Source organism: Spermophilus citellus (genome assembly GCF_964194105.1).
Source record: "Spermophilus citellus genome assembly, chromosome: 3".
In the NCBI taxonomy this organism is placed as follows: Eukaryota; Metazoa; Chordata; class Mammalia; order Rodentia; family Sciuridae; genus Spermophilus; species Spermophilus citellus.
Genome location: NC_138184.1, coordinates 67,643,592 through 67,664,028, shown reverse-complemented (window position 1 = coordinate 67,664,028; position 20,437 = coordinate 67,643,592).

Here is a 20,437-nt window from a genome sequence, read left to right as displayed (position 1 = left end):
CGTAATTTTTGGAAGCTTGGCAACCGCTTTCAATGAAAGTGTTTCTCCCCAGTCACTGCTGAGGGTTACATCAAGAGGAAACAGAACATAGAGATAGAACGTGAAAGTGCTTTTTTGTGTCAAGTTTCAAGAAGCTAGCACAAACCGTGTTTGATTTAGAGTTCCAAATACATCTATCAGTATAGGAGAAAACAGAGTGAAACGCCAAAATTCAAACTGTTACTGGAAACGAACGCTTCAACATAGAAGAACGAAATTTGGGGAACCAAGTGGGCTTAGTGTACTGATCATTACCTGAAAGTATCATCCAGTTTGGGTGAAAAAATAGTTGCTGAGATTTCTGGAGACTCGTAATTTTTGGAAGCTTGGCAACCCCTTTCAATGCAAGTGTTTCTCCCCAGTCACTGCTTAGGGCTACATCAAGAGGAAACAGAACATCGAGATAGAACGTGAAACTGCTTTATTGTGTCAAGTTTCAAGAAGCTAGCACAAACCGTGTTTGATTTAGAGTTCCAAATACATCTATCAGTATAGGAGAACGCAGAGTGAAACGCCAAAATTCAAACTGTTACTGGAAACGAACGCTTCAACATAGAAGAACGAAATTTGGGGAACCAAGTGGGCTTAGTGTACTAATCATTACCTGAAAGTATCATCCAGTTTGGGTGAAAAAATAGTTGCTGAGATTTCTGGTGACTCGTAATTTTTGGAAGCTTGGCAACCCCTTTCAATGAAAGTGTTTCTCCCCAGTCACTGCTGAGGGTTACATCAAGAGGAAACAGAACATAGAGATAGAACGTGAAACTGCTTTATTGTGTCAAGTTTCAAGAAGCTAGCACAAACCGTGTTTGATTTAGAGTTCCAAATACATCTAACAGTATAGGAGAAAACAGAGTGAAACGCCAAAATTCAAACTGTTACTGGAATCGAATGCTGCAACATAGAAGAACAAAATTTGGGAAACCAAGTGGGCTTAGTGTACTGATCATTACCTGAAAGTATCATCCAGTTTGGGTGAAAAAATAGTTGCTGAGATTTCTTGAGACTCGTAATTTTTGGAAGCTTGGCAACCCCTTTCAATGAAAGTGTTTCTCCCCAGTCACTACTTAGGGCTACATCAAGAGGAAACATAACATAGAGATAGAACGTGAAACTGCTTTATTGTGTCAAGTTTCAAGAAGCTAGCACAAACCGTGTTTGATTTAGAGTTCCAAATGCATCTACCAATATAGGAGAAAACGGAGTGAAACGCCAAAATTCAAACTGTTACCGGAAACGAACGCTTCAACAGAAAAGAACAAGATTTGGGGAACCAAGTGGGCTTAATGTACTGATCATTACGTGAAAGTATCATCCAGGTTGGGTGAAAAAATAGTTGCTGAGATTTCTGGAGACTCGTACTTTTTGGAAGCTTGGCAATTCCTTTCAATGAAAGTGTTTCTCCCCAGTCACTGCTTAGGGCTACATCAAGAGGAAAAGGAACATAGAGATAGAACCTGAAACTGCTTTATTGTGTCAAGTTTCAAGAAGCTAGCACAAACCGTGTTTGATTTAGAGTTCCAAATACATCTATCAGTATAGGAGAAAACAGAGTGAAACGCCAAAATTCAAACTGTCACTGGAAACGAACGCTTCAACATAGAAGAACGAAATTTGGGGAACCAAGTGGGCTTAGTGTACTGATCATTACCTGAAAGTGTCATCCAGTTTGGGTGAAAAAATAGTTGCTGAGATTTCTTTAGACGCGTAATTTTTGGAAGCTTGGCAACCCCTTTCAATGAAAGTGTTTCTCCCCAGTCACTGCTTAGGGCTACATCAAGAGGAAAGAGAACATAGAGATAGAACGTGAAACTGCTTTATTGTGTCAAGTTTCAAGAAGCTAGCACAAACCGTGTTTGATTTAGAGTTCCAAATACATCTATCAGTATAGGAGAACACAGAGTGAAACGCCAAAATTCAAACTGTTACTGGAAACGAACGCTTCAATATAGAAGAACGAAATTTGGGGAACCAAGTGGGCTTAGTGTACTGACCATTACCTGAAAGTATCATCCAGTTTGGGTGAAAAAATAGTTGCTGAGATTTCTGGAGACTTGTAATTTTTGGAAGCTTGGCTACCCCTTTCAATGAAAGTGTTTCTCCCCAGTCACTGCTGAGGGTTACATCAAGAGGAAACAGAACATAGAGATAGAACGTGAAACTGCTTTATTGTGTCAAGTTTCAAGAAGCTAGCACAAACCGTGTTTGATTTAGAGTTCCAAATACATCTATCAGTATAGGAGAAAACAGAGTGAAACGCCAAAATTCAAACTGTTACTGGAAACGAACGCTTCAACATAGAAGAACGAAATTTGGGGAACCAAGTGGGCTTAGTGTACTGATCATTACCAGAAAGTATCATCCAGTTTGGGTGAAAAAATAGTTGCTGAGATTTCTGAAGACTCGTAATTTTTGGAAGCTTGGCAACCCCTTTCAATGAAAGTGTTTCTCCCCAGTCACTGCTTAGGGCTACATCAAGAGGAAACAGAACATAGAGATAGAACGTGAACCTGCTTTATTGTGTCAAGTTTCAAGAAGCTAGCACAAACCGTGTTTGATTTAGAGTTCCAAATACATCTATCAGTATAGGAGAAAACAGAGTGAAATGCCAAAATTCTAACTGTTACTGGAAACGAACGCTTCAACATAGAAGAACGAAATTTGGGGAACCCAGTGGGCTTAGTGTACTGATTATTACCTGAAACTGTCATCCATTTTGGGTGAAAAAATAGTTGCTGAGATTTCTGGAGACTCGTAATTTTTGGAAGCTTGGCAACCGCTTTCAATGAAAGTGTTTCTCCCCAGTCACTGCTGAGGGTTACATCAAGAGGAAACAGAACATAGAGATAGAACGTGAAACTGCTTTTTTGTGTCAAGTTTCAAGAAGCTAGCACAAACCGTGTTTGATTTAGAGTTCCAAATACATCTATCAATATAGGATAAAACAGAGTGAAACGCCAAAATTCAAACTGTTACTGGAAACGAACGCTTCAACATAGAAGAACGAAATTTGGGGAACCAAGTGGGCTTAGTGTACTGATCATTACCTGAAAGTGTCATCAAGTTTGGGTGAAAAAATAGTTACTGAGATTTCTGGAGACTCGTAATTTTTGGAAGCTTGGCAACCCCTTTCAATGAAAGTGTTTCTCCCCAGTCAATGCTTAGGGCTACATCAAGAGGAAAAAGAACATAGAGAGAGAACCTGAAACTGCTTTATTGTGTCAAGTTTCAAGAAGCTAGCACAAACCGTGTTTGATTTAGAGTTCCAAATACATCTATCAGTATAAGAGAAAACAGAGTGAAACGCCAAAATTCAAACTGTTACTGGAAACGAACGCTTCAACATAGAAGAACGAAATTTGGGGAACCAAGTGGGCTTAGTGCACTGATCATTACCTGAAAGTGCCATCCAGTTTGGGTGAAAAAATAGTTGCTGAGATTTCTGGAGACTCGTAATTTTTGGAAGCTTGGCAACCCCTTTCAATGAAAGTGTTTCTCCCCAGTCACTGCTTAGGGCTACATCAAGAGGAAACAGAACATAGAGATAGAACGTGAACCTGCTTTATTGTGTCAAGTTTCAAGAAGCTAGCACAAACCGTGTTTGATTTAGAGTTCCAAATACATCTATCAGTATAGGAGAAAACAGAGTGAAACGCCAAAATTCTAACTGTTACTGGAAACGAACGCTTCAACATAGAAGAACGAAATTTGGGGAACCCAGTGGGCTTAGTGTACTGATTATTACCTGAAACTGTCATCCAGTTTGGGTGAAAAATAGTTGCTGAGATTTCTGGAGACTCGTAATTTTTGGAAGCTTGGCAACCGCTTTCAATGAAAGTGTTTCTCCCCAGTCACTGCTGAGGGTTACATCAAGAGGAAACAGAACATAGAGATAGAACGTGAAAGTGCTTTTTTGTGTCAAGTTTCAAGAAGCTAGCACAAACCGTGTTTGATTTAGAGTTCCAAATACATCTATCAGTATAGGAGAAAACAGAGTGAAACGCCAAAATTCAAACTGTTACTGGAAACGAACGCTTCAACATAGAAGAACGAAATTTGGGGAACCAAGTGGGCTTAGTGTACTGATCATTACCTGAAAGTATCATCCAGTTTGGGTGAAAAAATAGTTGCTGAGATTTCTGGAGACTCGTAATTTTTGGAAGCTTGGCAACCCCTTTCAATGCAAGTGTTTCTCCCCAGTCACTGCTTAGGGCTACATCAAGAGGAAACAGAACATCGAGATAGAACGTGAAACTGCTTTATTGTGTCAAGTTTCAAGAAGCTAGCACAAACCGTGTTTGATTTAGAGTTCCAAATACATCTATCAGTATAGGAGAACGCAGAGTGAAACGACAAAATTCAAACTGTTACTGGAAACGAACGCTTCAACATAGAAGAACGAAATTTGGGGAACCAAGTGGGCTTAGTGTACTGATCATTACCTGAAAGTATCATCCAGTTTGGGTGAAAAAATAGTTGCTGAGATTTCTGGTGACTCGTAATTTTTGGAAGCTTGGCAACCCCTTTCAATGAAAGTGTTTCTCCCCAGTCACTGCTGAGGGTTACATCAAGAGGAAACAGAACATAGAGATAGAACGTGAAACTGCTTTATTGTGTCAAGTTTCAAGAAGCTAGCACAAACCGTGTTTGATTTAGAGTTCCAAATACATCTAACAGTATAGGAGAAAACAGAGTGAAACGCCAAAATTCAAACTGTTACTGGAATCGAATGCTGCAACATAGAAGAACAAAATTTGGGAAACCAAGTGGGCTTAGTGTACTGATCATTACCTGAAAGTATCATCCAGTTTGGGTGAAAAAATAGTTGCTGAGATTTCTTGAGACTCGTAATTTTTGGAAGCTTGGCAACCCCTTTCAATGAAAGTGTTTCTCCCCAGTCACTACTTAGGGCTACATCAAGAGGAAACATAACATAGAGATAGAACGTGAAACTGCTTTATTGTGTCAAGTTTCAAGAAGCTAGCACAAACCGTGTTTGATTTAGAGTTCCAAATGCATCTACCAATATAGGAGAAAACGGAGTGAAACGCCAAAATTCAAACTGTTACCGGAAACGAACGCTTCAACAGAAAAGAACAAGATTTGGGGAACCAAGTGGGCTTAATGTACTGATCATTACGTGAAAGTATCATCCAGGTTGGGTGAAAAAATAGTTGCTGAGATTTCTGGAGACTCGTACTTTTTGGAAGCTTGGCAATTCCTTTCAATGAAAGTGTTTCTCCCCAGTCACTGCTTAGGGCTACATCAAGAGGAAAAGGAACATAGAGATAGAACCTGAAACTGCTTTATTGTGTCAAGTTTCAAGAAGCTAGCACAAACCGTGTTTGATTTAGAGTTCCAAATACATCTATCAGTATAGGAGAAAACAGAGTGAAACGCCAAAATTCAAACTGTCACTGGAAACGAACGCTTCAACATAGAAGAACGAAATTTGGGGAACCAAGTGGGCTTAGTGTACTGATCATTACCTGAAAGTGTCATCCAGTTTGGGTGAAAAAATAGTTGCTGAGATTTCTTTAGACGCGTAATTTTTGGAAGCTTGGCAACCCCTTTCAATGAAAGTGTTTCTCCCCAGTCACTGCTTAGGGCTACATCAAGAGGAAAGAGAACATAGAGATAGAACGTGAAACTGCTTTATTGTGTCAAGTTTCAAGAAGCTAGCACAAACCGTGTTTGATTTAGAGTTCCAAATACATCTATCAGTATAGGAGAACACAGAGTGAAACGCCAAAATTCAAACTGTTACTGGAAACGAACGCTTCAATATAGAAGAACGAAATTTGGGGAACCAAGTGGGCTTAGTGTACTGACCATTACCTGAAAGTATCATCCAGTTTGGGTGAAAAAATAGTTGCTGAGATTTCTGGAGACTTGTAATTTTTGGAAGCTTGGCTACCCCTTTCAATGAAAGTGTTTCTCCCCAGTCACTGCTGAGGGTTACATCAAGAGGAAACAGAACATAGAGATAGAACGTGAAACTGCTTTATTGTGTCAAGTTTCAAGAAGCTAGCACAAACCGTGTTTGATTTAGAGTTCCAAATACATCTATCAGTATAGGAGAAAACAGAGTGAAACGCCAAAATTCAAACTGTTACTGGAAACGAACGCTTCAACATAGAAGAACGAAATTTGGGGAACCAAGTGGGCTTAGTGTACTGATCATTACCAGAAAGTATCATCCAGTTTGGGTGAAAAAATAGTTGCTGAGATTTCTGAAGACTCGTAATTTTTGGAAGCTTGGCAACCCCTTTCAATGAAAGTGTTTCTCCCCAGTCACTGCTTAGGGCTACATCAAGAGGAAACAGAACATAGAGATAGAACGTGAACCTGCTTTATTGTGTCAAGTTTCAAGAAGCTAGCACAAACCGTGTTTGATTTAGAGTTCCAAATACATCTATCAGTATAGGAGAAAACAGAGTGAAATGCCAAAATTCTAACTGTTACTGGAAACGAACGCTTCAACATAGAAGAACGAAATTTGGGGAACCCAGTGGGCTTAGTGTACTGATTATTACCTGAAACTGTCATCCATTTTGGGTGAAAAAATAGTTGCTGAGATTTCTGGAGACTCGTAATTTTTGGAAGCTTGGCAACCGCTTTCAATGAAAGTGTTTCTCCCCAGTCACTGCTGAGGGTTACATCAAGAGGAAACAGAACATAGAGATAGAACGTGAAACTGCTTTTTTGTGTCAAGTTTCAAGAAGCTAGCACAAACCGTGTTTGATTTAGAGTTCCAAATACATCTATCAATATAGGATAAAACAGAGTGAAACGCCAAAATTCAAACTGTTACTGGAAACGAACGCTTCAACATAGAAGAACGAAATTTGGGGAACCAAGTGGGCTTAGTGTACTGATCATTACCTGAAAGTGTCATCAAGTTTGGGTGAAAAAATAGTTACTGAGATTTCTGGAGACTCGTAATTTTTGGAAGCTTGGCAACCCCTTTCAATGAAAGTGTTTCTCCCCAGTCAATGCTTAGGGCTACATCAAGAGGAAAAAGAACATAGAGAGAGAACCTGAAACTGCTTTATTGTGTCAAGTTTCAAGAAGCTAGCACAAACCGTGTTTGATTTAGAGTTCCAAATACATCTATCAGTATAGGAGAAAACAGAGTGAATCGCCAAAATTCAAACTGTTACTGGAAACGAACGCTTCAACATAGAAGAACGAAATTTGGGGAACCAAGTGGGCTTAGTGCACTGATCATTACCTGAAAGTGCCATCCAGTTTGGGTGAAAAAATAGTTGCTGAGATTTCTGGAGACTCGTAATTTTTGGAAGCTTGGCAACCCCTTTCAATGAAAGTGTTTCTCCCCAGTCACTGCTGAGGGTTACATCAAGAGGAAAGAGAACATAGAGATAGAACCTGAAACTGCTTTATTCTGTCAAGTTTCAAAAAGCTAGCACAAACCGTGTTTGATTTAGAGTTCCAAATACATCTATCAGTATAAGAGAAAACAGAGTGAAACGCCAAAATTCAAACTGTTACTGGAAACGAACGCTTCAACATAGAAGAACGAAATTTGGGGAACCAAGTGGGCTTAGTGTACTGATCATTACCAGAAAGTATCATCCAGTTTGGGTGAAAAAATAGTTGCTGAGATTTCTGGAGACTCGTAATTTTTGGAAGCTTGGCAACCCCTTTCAATGAAAGTGTTTCTCCCCAGTCACTGCTTAGGGCTACATCAAGAGGAAACAGAACATAGAGATAGAACGTGAACCTGCTTTATTGTGTCAAGTTTCAAGAAGCTAGCACAAACCGTGTTTGATTTAGAGTTCCAAATACATCTATCAGTATAGGAGAAAACAGAGTGAAACGCCAAAATTCTAACTGTTACTGGAAACAAACGCTTCAACATAGAAGAACGAAATTTGGGGAACCCAGTGGGCTTAGTGTACTGATTATTACCTGAAACTGTCATCCAGTTTGGGTGAAAAATAGTTGCTGAGATTTCTGGAGACTCGTAATTTTTGGAAGCTTGGCAACCGCTTTCAATGAAAGTGTTTCTCCCCAGTCACTGCTGAGGGTTACATCAAGAGGAAACAGAACATAGAGATAGAACGTGAAAGTGCTTTTTTGTGTCAAGTTTCAAGAAGCTAGCACAAACCGTGTTTGATTTAGAGTTCCAAATACATCTATCAATATAGGATAAAACAGAGTGAAACGCCAAAATTCAAACTGTTACTGGAAACGAACGCTTCAACATAGAAGAACGAAATTTGGGGAACCAAGTGGGCTTAGTGTACTGATCATTACCTGAAAGTGTCATCAAGTTTGGGTGAAAAAATATTTGCTGAGATTTCTGGAGACTCGTAATTTTTGGAAGCTTGGCAACCCCTTTCAATGAAAGTGTTTCTCCCCAGTCACTGCTTAGGGCTACATCAAGAGGAAACAGAACGTAGAGAAAGAACGTGAAACTACTTTATTGTGTCAAGTTTCAAGAAGCTAGCACAAACCGTGTTTGATTTAGAGTTCCAAATACATCTATCAGTATAGGAGAAAACAGAGTGAAACGCCAAAATTCAAACTGTCACTGGAAACGAACGCTTCAACATAGAAGAACGAAATTTGGGGAACCAAGTGGGCTTAGTGTACTGATCATTACCTGAATGTGTCATCCAGTTTGGGTGAAAAAATAGTTGCTGAGATTTCTGGAGACTCGTAATTTTTGGAAGCTTGGCAACCCCTTTCAATGAAAGTGTTTCTCCCCAGTCACTGCTGAGGGTTACATCAAGAGGAAAGAGAACATAGAGATAGAACGTGAAACTGCTTTATTGTGTCATGTTTCAGGAATCTAGCACAAACCTTGTTTGATTTAGAGTTCCAAATGCATCTACCAATATAGGAGAAAACGGAGTGAAACGCCAAAATTCAAACTGTTACCGGAAACGAACGCTTCAACAGAAAAGAACGAGATTTGGGGAACCAAGTGGGCTTAGTGTACTGATATTTATGTGAAAGTTTCATCCAGTTTGGCTGAAAAAATAGTTGCTGAGATTTCTGGAGACTCGTACTTTTTGGAAGCTTGGCAATTCCTTTCAATGAAAGTGTTTCTCCCCAGTCACTGCTTAGGGCTACATCAAGAGGAAAGGAACATACAGATAGAACCTGAAACTGCTTTATTGTGTCAAGTTTCAAGAAGCTAGCACAAACCCTGTTTGATTTAGAGTTCCAAATACATCTATCAGTATAGGAGAAAACAGAGTGAAACGCCAAAATTCAAACTGTTACTGGAAACGAACGCTTCAATATAGAAGAACGAAATTTGGGGAACCAAGTGGGCTTAGTGTACTGACCATTACCTGAAAGTATCATCCAGTTTGGGTGAAAAAATAGTTGCTGAGATTTCTGGAGACTCGTAATTTTTGGAAGCTTGGCAACCCCTTTCAATGAAAGTGTTTCTCCCCAGTCACTGGTGAGGGTTACATCAAGAGGAAACAGAACATAGAGATAGAACGTGAAACTGCTTTATTGTGTCAAGTTTCAAGAAGCTAGCACAAACCGTGTTTGATTTAGAGTTCCAAATACATCTATCAGTGTAGGAGAACACAGAGTGAAACGCCAAAATTCAAACTGTTACTGGAAACGAACGCTTCAATATAGAAGAACGAAATTTGGGGAACCAAGTGGGCTTAGTGTACTGATCATTACCTGAATGTGTCATCCAGTTTGGGTGAAAAAATAGTTGCTGAGATTTCTAAAGACTCGTAATTTTTGGAAGCTTGGCAACCCCTTGCAATGTAAGTGTTTCTCCCCAGTCACTGCTTAGGGCTACATCTAGAGGAAACAGAACATAGAGATAGAACCTGAAACTGCTTTATTGTGTCAAGTTTCAAGAAGCTAGCACACACCGTGTTTGATTTAGAGTTCCAAATACATCTATCAGTATAGGAGAAAACAGAGTGAAACGCCAAAATTCAAACTGTTACTGGAAACGAACTCTTCAACATAGAAGAGCAAAATTTGGGGAACCAAGTGGGCTTAGTGTACTGATCATTACCTGAAAGTATCATCCAGTTTGGGTGAAAAAATAGTTGCTGAGATTTCTTGAGACTCGTAATTTTTGGAAGCTTGGCAACCCCTTTCAATGAAAGTGTTTCTCCCCAGTCACTGCTGAGGGTTACATCAAGAGGAAACAGAACATAGAGATAGAACGTGAAACTGCTTTTTTGTGTCAAGTTTCAAGAAGCTAGCACAAACCGTGTTTGATTTAGAGTTCCAAATACATCTATCAGTATAGGATAAAACAGAGTGAAACGCCAAAATTCAAACTGTTACTGGAAATGAACGCTTCAACATAGAAAAACGAAATTTGGGGAACCAAGTGGGCTTAGAGTACTGATCATTACCTGAAAGTGTCATCAAGTTTGTGTGAAAAAATAGTTGCTGAGATTTCTGGAGACTCGTAATTTTTGGAAGCTTGGCAACCCCTTTCAATGAAAGTGTTTCTCCCCAGTCACTGCTTAGGGCTACATCAAGAGGAAAAAGAACATAGAGATAGAAACTGAAACTGCTTTATTGTGTCAAGTTTCAAGAAGCTAGCACAAACCGTGTTTGATTTAGAGTTCCAAATACATCTATCAGTATAGGAGAAAACAGAGTGAAACGCCAAAATTCAAACTGTTACTGGAAACGAACGCTTCAACATAGAAGAACGAAATTTGGGGAACCAAGTGGGCTTAGTGTACTGATCATTACCTGAAAGTGTCATCCAGTTTGGGTGAAAAAATAGTTGCTGAGATTTCTGGAGACTCGTAATTTTTGGAAGCTTGGCAACCCCTTTCAATGAAAGTGTTTCTCCCCAGTCACTGCTGAGGGTTACATCAAGAGGAAAGAGAACATAGAGATAGAACCTGAAACTGCTTTATTGTGTCAAGTTTCAAGAAGCTAGCACAAACCGTGTTTGATTTAGAGTTCCAAATACATCTATCAGTATAGGAGAAAACAGAGTGAAACGCCAAAATTCAAACTGTTACTGGAAACGAACGCTTCAACATAGAAGAACGAAATTTGGGGAACCAAGTGGGCTTAGGGTACTGATCATTACCTGAAAGTATCATCCAGTTTGGGTGAAAAAATAGTTGCTGAGATTTCTGGAGACTCGTAATTTTTGGAAGCTTGGCAACCCCTTTCAATGAAAGTGTTTCTCCCCAGTCACTGCTTAGGGCTACATCAAGAGGAAACAAAACATAGAGATAGAACGTGAAACTGCTTTATTGTGTCAAGTTTCAAGAAGCTAGCACAAACCGTGTTTGATTTAGAGTTCCAAATACATCTATCAGTATAGGAGAACACAGAGTGAAACGCCAAAATTCAAACTGTTACTGGAAACGAACGCTTCAACATAGAAGAACGAAATTTGGGGAACCAAGTGGGCTTAGTGTACTGATCATTACCTGAAAGTGTCATCAAGTTTGGGTGAAAAAATAGTTGCTGAGATTTCTGGAGACTCGTAATTTTTGGAAGCTTGGCAACCCCTTTCAATGAAAGTGTTTCTCCCCAGTCACTGCTTAGGGCTACATCAAGAGGAAAAAGAACATAGAGATAGAACCTGAAACTGCTTTATTGTGTCAAATTTCAAGAAGCTATCACAAACCGTGTTTGATTTAGAGTTCCAAATACATCTATCAGTATAGGAGAAAACAGAGTGAAACGCCAAAATTCAAACTGTTACTGGAAACGAACTCTTCAACATAGAAGAACAAAATTTGGGGAACCAAGTGGGCTTAGTGTACTGATCATTACCTGAAAGTATCATCCAGTTTGGGTGAAAAAATAGTTGCTGAGATTTCTTGAAACTCGTAATTTTTGGAAGCTTGGCAACCCCTTTCAATGAAAGTGTTTCTCCCCAGTCACTGCTGAGGGTTACATCAAGAGGAAAGAGAACATAGAGATAGAACGTGAAACTGCTTTATTGTGTCAAGTTTCAAGAAGCTAGCAGAAACCTTGTTTGATTTAGAGTTCCAAATGCATCTACCAATATAGGAGAAAACGGAGTGAAACGCCAAAATTCAAACTGTTACCGGAAACGAACGCTTCAACAGAAAAGAACGAGATTTGGGGAACCAAGTGGGCTTAGTGTACTGATCATTACGTGAAAGTATCATCCAGTTTGGGTGAAAAAATAGTTGCTGAGATTTCTGGAGACTCGTACTTTTTGGAAGCTTGGCAATTCCTTTCAATGAAAGTGTTTCTCCCCAGTCACTGCTTAGGTCTACATAAAGAGGAAAAGGAACATAGAGATAGAACCTGAAACTGCTTTATTGTGTCAAATTTCAAGAAGCTAGCACAAACCCTGTTTGATTTAGAGTTCCAAATACATCTATCAGTATAGGAGAACACAGAGTGAAACGCCAAAATTCAAACTGTTACTGGAAACGAACGCTTCAATATAAAAGAACGAAATTTGGGGAACCAAGTGGGCTTAGTGTACTGACCATTACCTGAAAGTATCATCCAGTTTGGGTGAAAAAATAGTTGCTGTGATTTCTGGAGACTCGTAATTTTTGGAAGCTTGGCAACCCCTTTCAATGAAAGTGTTTCTCCCCAGTCACTGCTGAGGGTTACATCAAGAGGAAACAGAACATAGAGATAGAACGTGAAACTGCTTTATTGTGTCAAGTTTCAAGAAGCTAGCACAAACCGTGTTTGATTTAGAGTTCCAAATACATCTATCAGTGTAGGAGAACACAGAGTGAAACGCCAAAATTCAAACTGTTACTGGAAACGAACGCTTCAATATAGAAGAACGAAATTTGGGGAAACAAGTGGGCTTAGTGTACTGATCATTACCTGAAAGTATCATCCAGTTTGGGTGAAAAAATAGTTGCTGAGATTTCTGGAGACTCGTAATTTTTGGTAGCTTGGCAACAACTTTCAATGAAAGTGTTTCTCCCCAGTCACTGCTGAGGGTTACATCAAGAGGAAACAGAAGATAGAGATAGAACGTGAAACTGCTTTATTGTGTCAAGTTTCAAGAAGCTAGCACAAACCGTGTTTGATTTAGAGTTCCAAATACATCTATCAGTATAGGAGAAAACAGAGTGAAACGCCAAAATTCAAACTGTTACTGGAAACGAACGCTTCAACATAGAAGAACGAAATTTGGGGAACCAAGTGGGCTTAGTGTACTGATCATTACCTGAAAGTATCATCCAGTTTGGGTGAAAAAATAGTTGCTGAGATTTCTGGAGACTCGTAATTTTTGGAAGATTGGCTACCCCTTTCAATGAAAGTGTTTCTCCCCAGTCACTGCTTAGGGCTACATCAAGAGGAAACAGAACATAGAGATAGAACGTGAAGCTGCTTTATTGTGTCAAGTTTCAAGAAGCTAGCACAAACCGTGTTTGATTTAGAGTTCCAAATACATCTATCAGTATAGGAGAAAACAGAGTGAAACGCCAAAATTCAAACTGTTACTGGAAACGAACGCTTCAACATAGAAGAACGAAATTTGGGGAACCAAGTGGGCTTAGTGTACTGACCATTACCTGAAAGTATCATCCAGTTTGGGTGAAAAAATAGTTGCTGAGATTTCTGGAGACTCGTACTTTTTGGAAGCTTGGCAATTCCTTTCAATGAAAGTGTTTCTCCCCAGTCACTGCTTAGGGCTACATCAAGAGGAAAAGGAACATAGAGATAGAACCTGAAACTGCTTTATTGTGTCAAGTTTCAAGAAGCTAGCACAAACCGTGTTTGATTTAGAGTTCCAAATACATCTATCAGTATAGGAGAAAACAGAGTGAAACGCCAAAATTCAAACTGTCACTGGAAACGAACGCTTCAACATAGAAGAACGAAATTTGGGGAACCAAGTGGGCTTAGTGTACTGATCATTACCTGAAAGTGTCATCCAGTTTGGGTGAAAAAATAGTTGCTGAGATTTCTTTAGACGCGTAATTTTTGGAAGCTTGGCAACCCCTTTCAATGAAAGTGTTTCTCCCCAGTCACTGCTTAGGGCTACATCAAGAGGAAAGAGAACATAGAGATAGAACGTGAAACTGCTTTATTGTGTCAAGTTTCAAGAAGCTAGCACAAACCGTGTTTGATTTAGAGTTCCAAATACATCTATCAGTATAGGAGAACACAGAGTGAAACGCCAAAATTCAAACTGTTACTGGAAACGAACGCTTCAATATAGAAGAACGAAATTTGGGGAACCAAGTGGGCTTAGTGTACTGACCATTACCTGAAAGTATCATCCAGTTTGGGTGAAAAAATAGTTGCTGAGATTTCTGGAGACTTGTAATTTTTGGAAGCTTGGCTACCCCTTTCAATGAAAGTGTTTCTCCCCAGTCACTGCTGAGGGTTACATCAAGAGGAAACAGAACATAGAGATAGAACGTGAAACTGCTTTATTGTGTCAAGTTTCAAGAAGCTAGCACAAACCGTGTTTGATTTAGAGTTCCAAATACATCTATCAGTATAGGAGAAAACAGAGTGAAACGCCAAAATTCAAACTGTTACTGGAAACGAACGCTTCAACATAGAAGAACGAAATTTGGGGAACCAAGTGGGCTTAGTGTACTGATCATTACCAGAAAGTATCATCCAGTTTGGGTGAAAAAATAGTTGCTGAGATTTCTGAAGACTCGTAATTTTTGGAAGCTTGGCAACCCCTTTCAATGAAAGTGTTTCTCCCCAGTCACTGCTTAGGGCTACATCAAGAGGAAACAGAACATAGAGATAGAACGTGAACCTGCTTTATTGTGTCAAGTTTCAAGAAGCTAGCACAAACCGTGTTTGATTTAGAGTTCCAAATACATCTATCAGTATAGGAGAAAACAGAGTGAAATGCCAAAATTCTAACTGTTACTGGAAACGAACGCTTCAACATAGAAGAACGAAATTTGGGGAACCCAGTGGGCTTAGTGTACTGATTATTACCTGAAACTGTCATCCATTTTGGGTGAAAAAATAGTTGCTGAGATTTCTGGAGACTCGTAATTTTTGGAAGCTTGGCAACCGCTTTCAATGAAAGTGTTTCTCCCCAGTCACTGCTGAGGGTTACATCAAGAGGAAACAGAACATAGAGATAGAACGTGAAACTGCTTTTTTGTGTCAAGTTTCAAGAAGCTAGCACAAACCGTGTTTGATTTAGAGTTCCAAATACATCTATCAATATAGGATAAAACAGAGTGAAACGCCAAAATTCAAACTGTTACTGGAAACGAACGCTTCAACATAGAAGAACGAAATTTGGGGAACCAAGTGGGCTTAGTGTACTGATCATTACCTGAAAGTGTCATCAAGTTTGGGTGAAAAAATAGTTACTGAGATTTCTGGAGACTCGTAATTTTTGGAAGCTTGGCAACCCCTTTCAATGAAAGTGTTTCTCCCCAGTCAATGCTTAGGGCTACATCAAGAGGAAAAAGAACATAGAGAGAGAACCTGAAACTGCTTTATTGTGTCAAGTTTCAAGAAGCTAGCACAAACCGTGTTTGATTTAGAGTTCCAAATACATCTATCAGTATAGGAGAAAACAGAGTGAATCGCCAAAATTCAAACTGTTACTGGAAACGAACGCTTCAACATAGAAGAACGAAATTTGGGGAACCAAGTGGGCTTAGTGCACTGATCATTACCTGAAAGTGCCATCCAGTTTGGGTGAAAAAATAGTTGCTGAGATTTCTGGAGACTCGTAATTTTTGGAAGCTTGGCAACCCCTTTCAATGAAAGTGTTTCTCCCCAGTCACTGCTGAGGGTTACATCAAGAGGAAAGAGAACATAGAGATAGAACCTGAAACTGCTTTATTCTGTCAAGTTTCAAAAAGCTAGCACAAACCGTGTTTGATTTAGAGTTCCAAATACATCTATCAGTATAAGAGAAAACAGAGTGAAACGCCAAAATTCAAACTGTTACTGGAAACGAACGCTTCAACATAGAAGAACGAAATTTGGGGAACCAAGTGGGCTTAGTGTACTGATCATTACCAGAAAGTATCATCCAGTTTGGGTGAAAAAATAGTTGCTGAGATTTCTGGAGACTCGTAATTTTTGGAAGCTTGGCAACCCCTTTCAATGAAAGTGTTTCTCCCCAGTCACTGCTTAGGGCTACATCAAGAGGAAACAGAACATAGAGATAGAACGTGAACCTGCTTTATTGTGTCAAGTTTCAAGAAGCTAGCACAAACCGTGTTTGATTTAGAGTTCCAAATACATCTATCAGTATAGGAGAAAACAGAGTGAAACGCCAAAATTCTAACTGTTACTGGAAACAAACGCTTCAACATAGAAGAACGAAATTTGGGGAACCCAGTGGGCTTAGTGTACTGATTATTACCTGAAACTGTCATCCAGTTTGGGTGAAAAATAGTTGCTGAGATTTCTGGAGACTCGTAATTTTTGGAAGCTTGGCAACCGCTTTCAATGAAAGTGTTTCTCCCCAGTCACTGCTGAGGGTTACATCAAGAGGAAACAGAACATAGAGATAGAACGTGAAAGTGCTTTTTTGTGTCAAGTTTCAAGAAGCTAGCACAAACCGTGTTTGATTTAGAGTTCCAAATACATCTATCAATATAGGATAAAACAGAGTGAAACGCCAAAATTCAAACTGTTACTGGAAACGAACGCTTCAACATAGAAGAACGAAATTTGGGGAACCAAGTGGGCTTAGTGTACTGATCATTACCTGAAAGTGTCATCAAGTTTGGGTGAAAAAATATTTGCTGAGATTTCTGGAGACTCGTAATTTTTGGAAGCTTGGCAACCCCTTTCAATGAAAGTGTTTCTCCCCAGTCACTGCTTAGGGCTACATCAAGAGGAAACAGAACGTAGAGAAAGAACGTGAAACTACTTTATTGTGTCAAGTTTCAAGAAGCTAGCACAAACCGTGTTTGATTTAGAGTTCCAAATACATCTATCAGTATAGGAGAAAACAGAGTGAAACGCCAAAATTCAAACTGTCACTGGAAACGAACGCTTCAACATAGAAGAACGAAATTTGGGGAACCAAGTGGGCTTAGTGTACTGATCATTACCTGAATGTGTCATCCAGTTTGGGTGAAAAAATAGTTGCTGAGATTTCTGGAGACTCGTAATTTTTGGAAGCTTGGCAACCCCTTTCAATGAAAGTGTTTCTCCCCAGTCACTGCTGAGGGTTACATCAAGAGGAAAGAGAACATAGAGATAGAACGTGAAACTGCTTTATTGTGTCATGTTTCAGGAATCTAGCACAAACCTTGTTTGATTTAGAGTTCCAAATGCATCTACCAATATAGGAGAAAACGGAGTGAAACGCCAAAATTCAAACTGTTACCGGAAACGAACGCTTCAACAGAAAAGAACGAGATTTGGGGAACCAAGTGGGCTTAGTGTACTGATATTTATGTGAAAGTTTCATCCAGTTTGGCTGAAAAAATAGTTGCTGAGATTTCTGGAGACTCGTACTTTTTGGAAGCTTGGCAATTCCTTTCAATGAAAGTGTTTCTCCCCAGTCACTGCTTAGGGCTACATCAAGAGGAAAGGAACATACAGATAGAACCTGAAACTGCTTTATTGTGTCAAGTTTCAAGAAGCTAGCACAAACCCTGTTTGATTTAGAGTTCCAAATACATCTATCAGTATAGGAGAAAACAGAGTGAAACGCCAAAATTCAAACTGTTACTGGAAACGAACGCTTCAATATAGAAGAACGAAATTTGGGGAACCAAGTGGGCTTAGTGTACTGACCATTACCTGAAAGTATCATCCAGTTTGGGTGAAAAAATAGTTGCTGAGATTTCTGGAGACTCGTAATTTTTGGAAGCTTGGCAACCCCTTTCAATGAAAGTGTTTCTCCCCAGTCACTGGTGAGGGTTACATCAAGAGGAAACAGAACATAGAGATAGAACGTGAAACTGCTTTATTGTGTCAAGTTTCAAGAAGCTAGCACAAACCGTGTTTGATTTAGAGTTCCAAATACATCTATCAGTGTAGGAGAACACAGAGTGAAACGCCAAAATTCAAACTGTTACTGGAAACGAACGCTTCAATATAGAAGAACGAAATTTGGGGAACCAAGTGGGCTTAGTGTACTGATCATTACCTGAATGTGTCATCCAGTTTGGGTGAAAAAATAGTTGCTGAGATTTCTAAAGACTCGTAATTTTTGGAAGCTTGGCAACCCCTTGCAATGTAAGTGTTTCTCCCCAGTCACTGCTTAGGGCTACATCTAGAGGAAACAGAACATAGAGATAGAACCTGAAACTGCTTTATTGTGTCAAGTTTCAAGAAGCTAGCACACACCGTGTTTGATTTAGAGTTCCAAATACATCTATCAGTATAGGAGAAAACAGAGTGAAACGCCAAAATTCAAACTGTTACTGGAAACGAACTCTTCAACATAGAAGAGCAAAATTTGGGGAACCAAGTGGGCTTAGTGTACTGATCATTACCTGAAAGTATCATCCAGTTTGGGTGAAAAAATAGTTGCTGAGATTTCTTGAGACTCGTAATTTTTGGAAGCTTGGCAACCCCTTTCAATGAAAGTGTTTCTCCCCAGTCACTGCTGAGGGTTACATCAAGAGGAAACAGAACATAGAGATAGAACGTGAAACTGCTTTTTTGTGTCAAGTTTCAAGAAGCTAGCACAAACCGTGTTTGATTTAGAGTTCCAAATACATCTATCAGTATAGGATAAAACAGAGTGAAACGCCAAAATTCAAACTGTTACTGGAAATGAACGCTTCAACATAGAAAAACGAAATTTGGGGAACCAAGTGGGCTTAGTGTACTGATCATTACCTGAAAGTGTCATCAAGTTTGTGTGAAAAAATAGTTGCTGAGATTTCTGGAGACTCGTAATTTTTGGAAGCTTGGCAACCCCTTTCAATGAAAGTGTTTCTCCCCAGTCACTGCTTAGGGCTACATCAAGAGGAAAAAGAACATAGAGATAGAAACTGAAACTGCTTTATTGTGTCAAGTTTCAAGAAGCTAGCACAAACCGTGTTTGATTTAGAGTTCCAAATACATCTATCAGTATAGGAGAAAACAGAGTGAAACGCCAAAATTCAAACTGTTACTGGAAACGAACGCTTCAACATAGAAGAACGAAATTTGGGGAACCAAGTGGGCTTAGTGTACTGATCATTACCTGAAAGTGTCATCCAGTTTGGGTGAAAAAATAGTTGCTGAGATTTCTGGAGACTCGTAATTTTTGGAAGCTTGGCAACCCCTTTCAATGAAAGTGTTTCTCCCCAGTCACTGCTGAGGGTTACATCAAGAGGAAAGAGAACATAGAGATAGAACCTGAAACTGCTTTATTGTGTCAAGTTTCAAGAAGCTAGCACAAACCGTGTTTGATTTAGAGTTCCAAATACATCTATCAGTATAGGAGAAAACAGAGTGAAACGCCAAAATTCAAACTGTTACTGGAAACGAACGCTTCAACATAGAAGAACGAAATTTGGGGAACCAAGTGGGCTTAGGGTACTGATCATTACCTGAAAGTATCATCCAGTTTGGGTGAAAAAATAGTTGCTGAGATTTCTGGAGACTCGTAATTTTTGGAAGCTTGGCAACCCCTTTCAATGAAAGTGTTTCTCCCCAGTCACTGCTTAGGGCTACATCAAGAGGAAACAAAACATAGAGATAGAACGTGAAACTGCTTTATTGTGTCAAGTTTCAAGAAGCTAGCACAAACCGTGTTTGATTTAGAGTTCCAAATACATCTATCAGTATAGGAGAACACAGAGTGAAACGCCAAAATTCAAACTGTTACTGGAAACGAACGCTTCAACATAGAAGAACGAAATTTGGGGAACCAAGTGGGCTTAGTGTACTGATCATTACCTGAAAGTGTCATCAAGTTTGGGTGAAAAAATAGTTGCTGAGATTTCTGGAGACTCGTAATTTTTGGAAGCTTGGCAACCCCTTTCAATGAAAGTGTTTCTCCCCAGTCACTGCTTAGGGCTACATCAAGAGGAAAAAGAACATAGAGATAGAACCTGAAACTGCTTTATTGTGTCAAATTTCAAGAAGCTATCACAAACCGTGTTTGATTTAGAGTTCCAAATACATCTATCAGTATAGGAGAAAACAGAGTGAAACGCCAAAATTCAAACTGTTACTGGAAACGAACTCTTCAACATAGAAGAACAAAATTTGGGGAACCAAGTGGGCTTAGTGTACTGATCATTACCTGAAAGTATCATCCAGTTTGGGTGAAAAAATAGTTGCTGAGATTTCTTGAGACTCGTAATTTTTGGAAGCTTGGCAACCCCTTTCAATGAAAGTGTTTCTCCCCAGTCACTGCTGAGGGTTACATCAAGAGGAAAGAGAACATAGAGATAGAACGTGAAACTGCTTTATTGTGTCAAGTTTCAAGAAGCTAGCAGAAACCTTGTTTGATTTAGAGTTCCAAATGCATCTACCAATATAGGAGAAAACGGAGTGA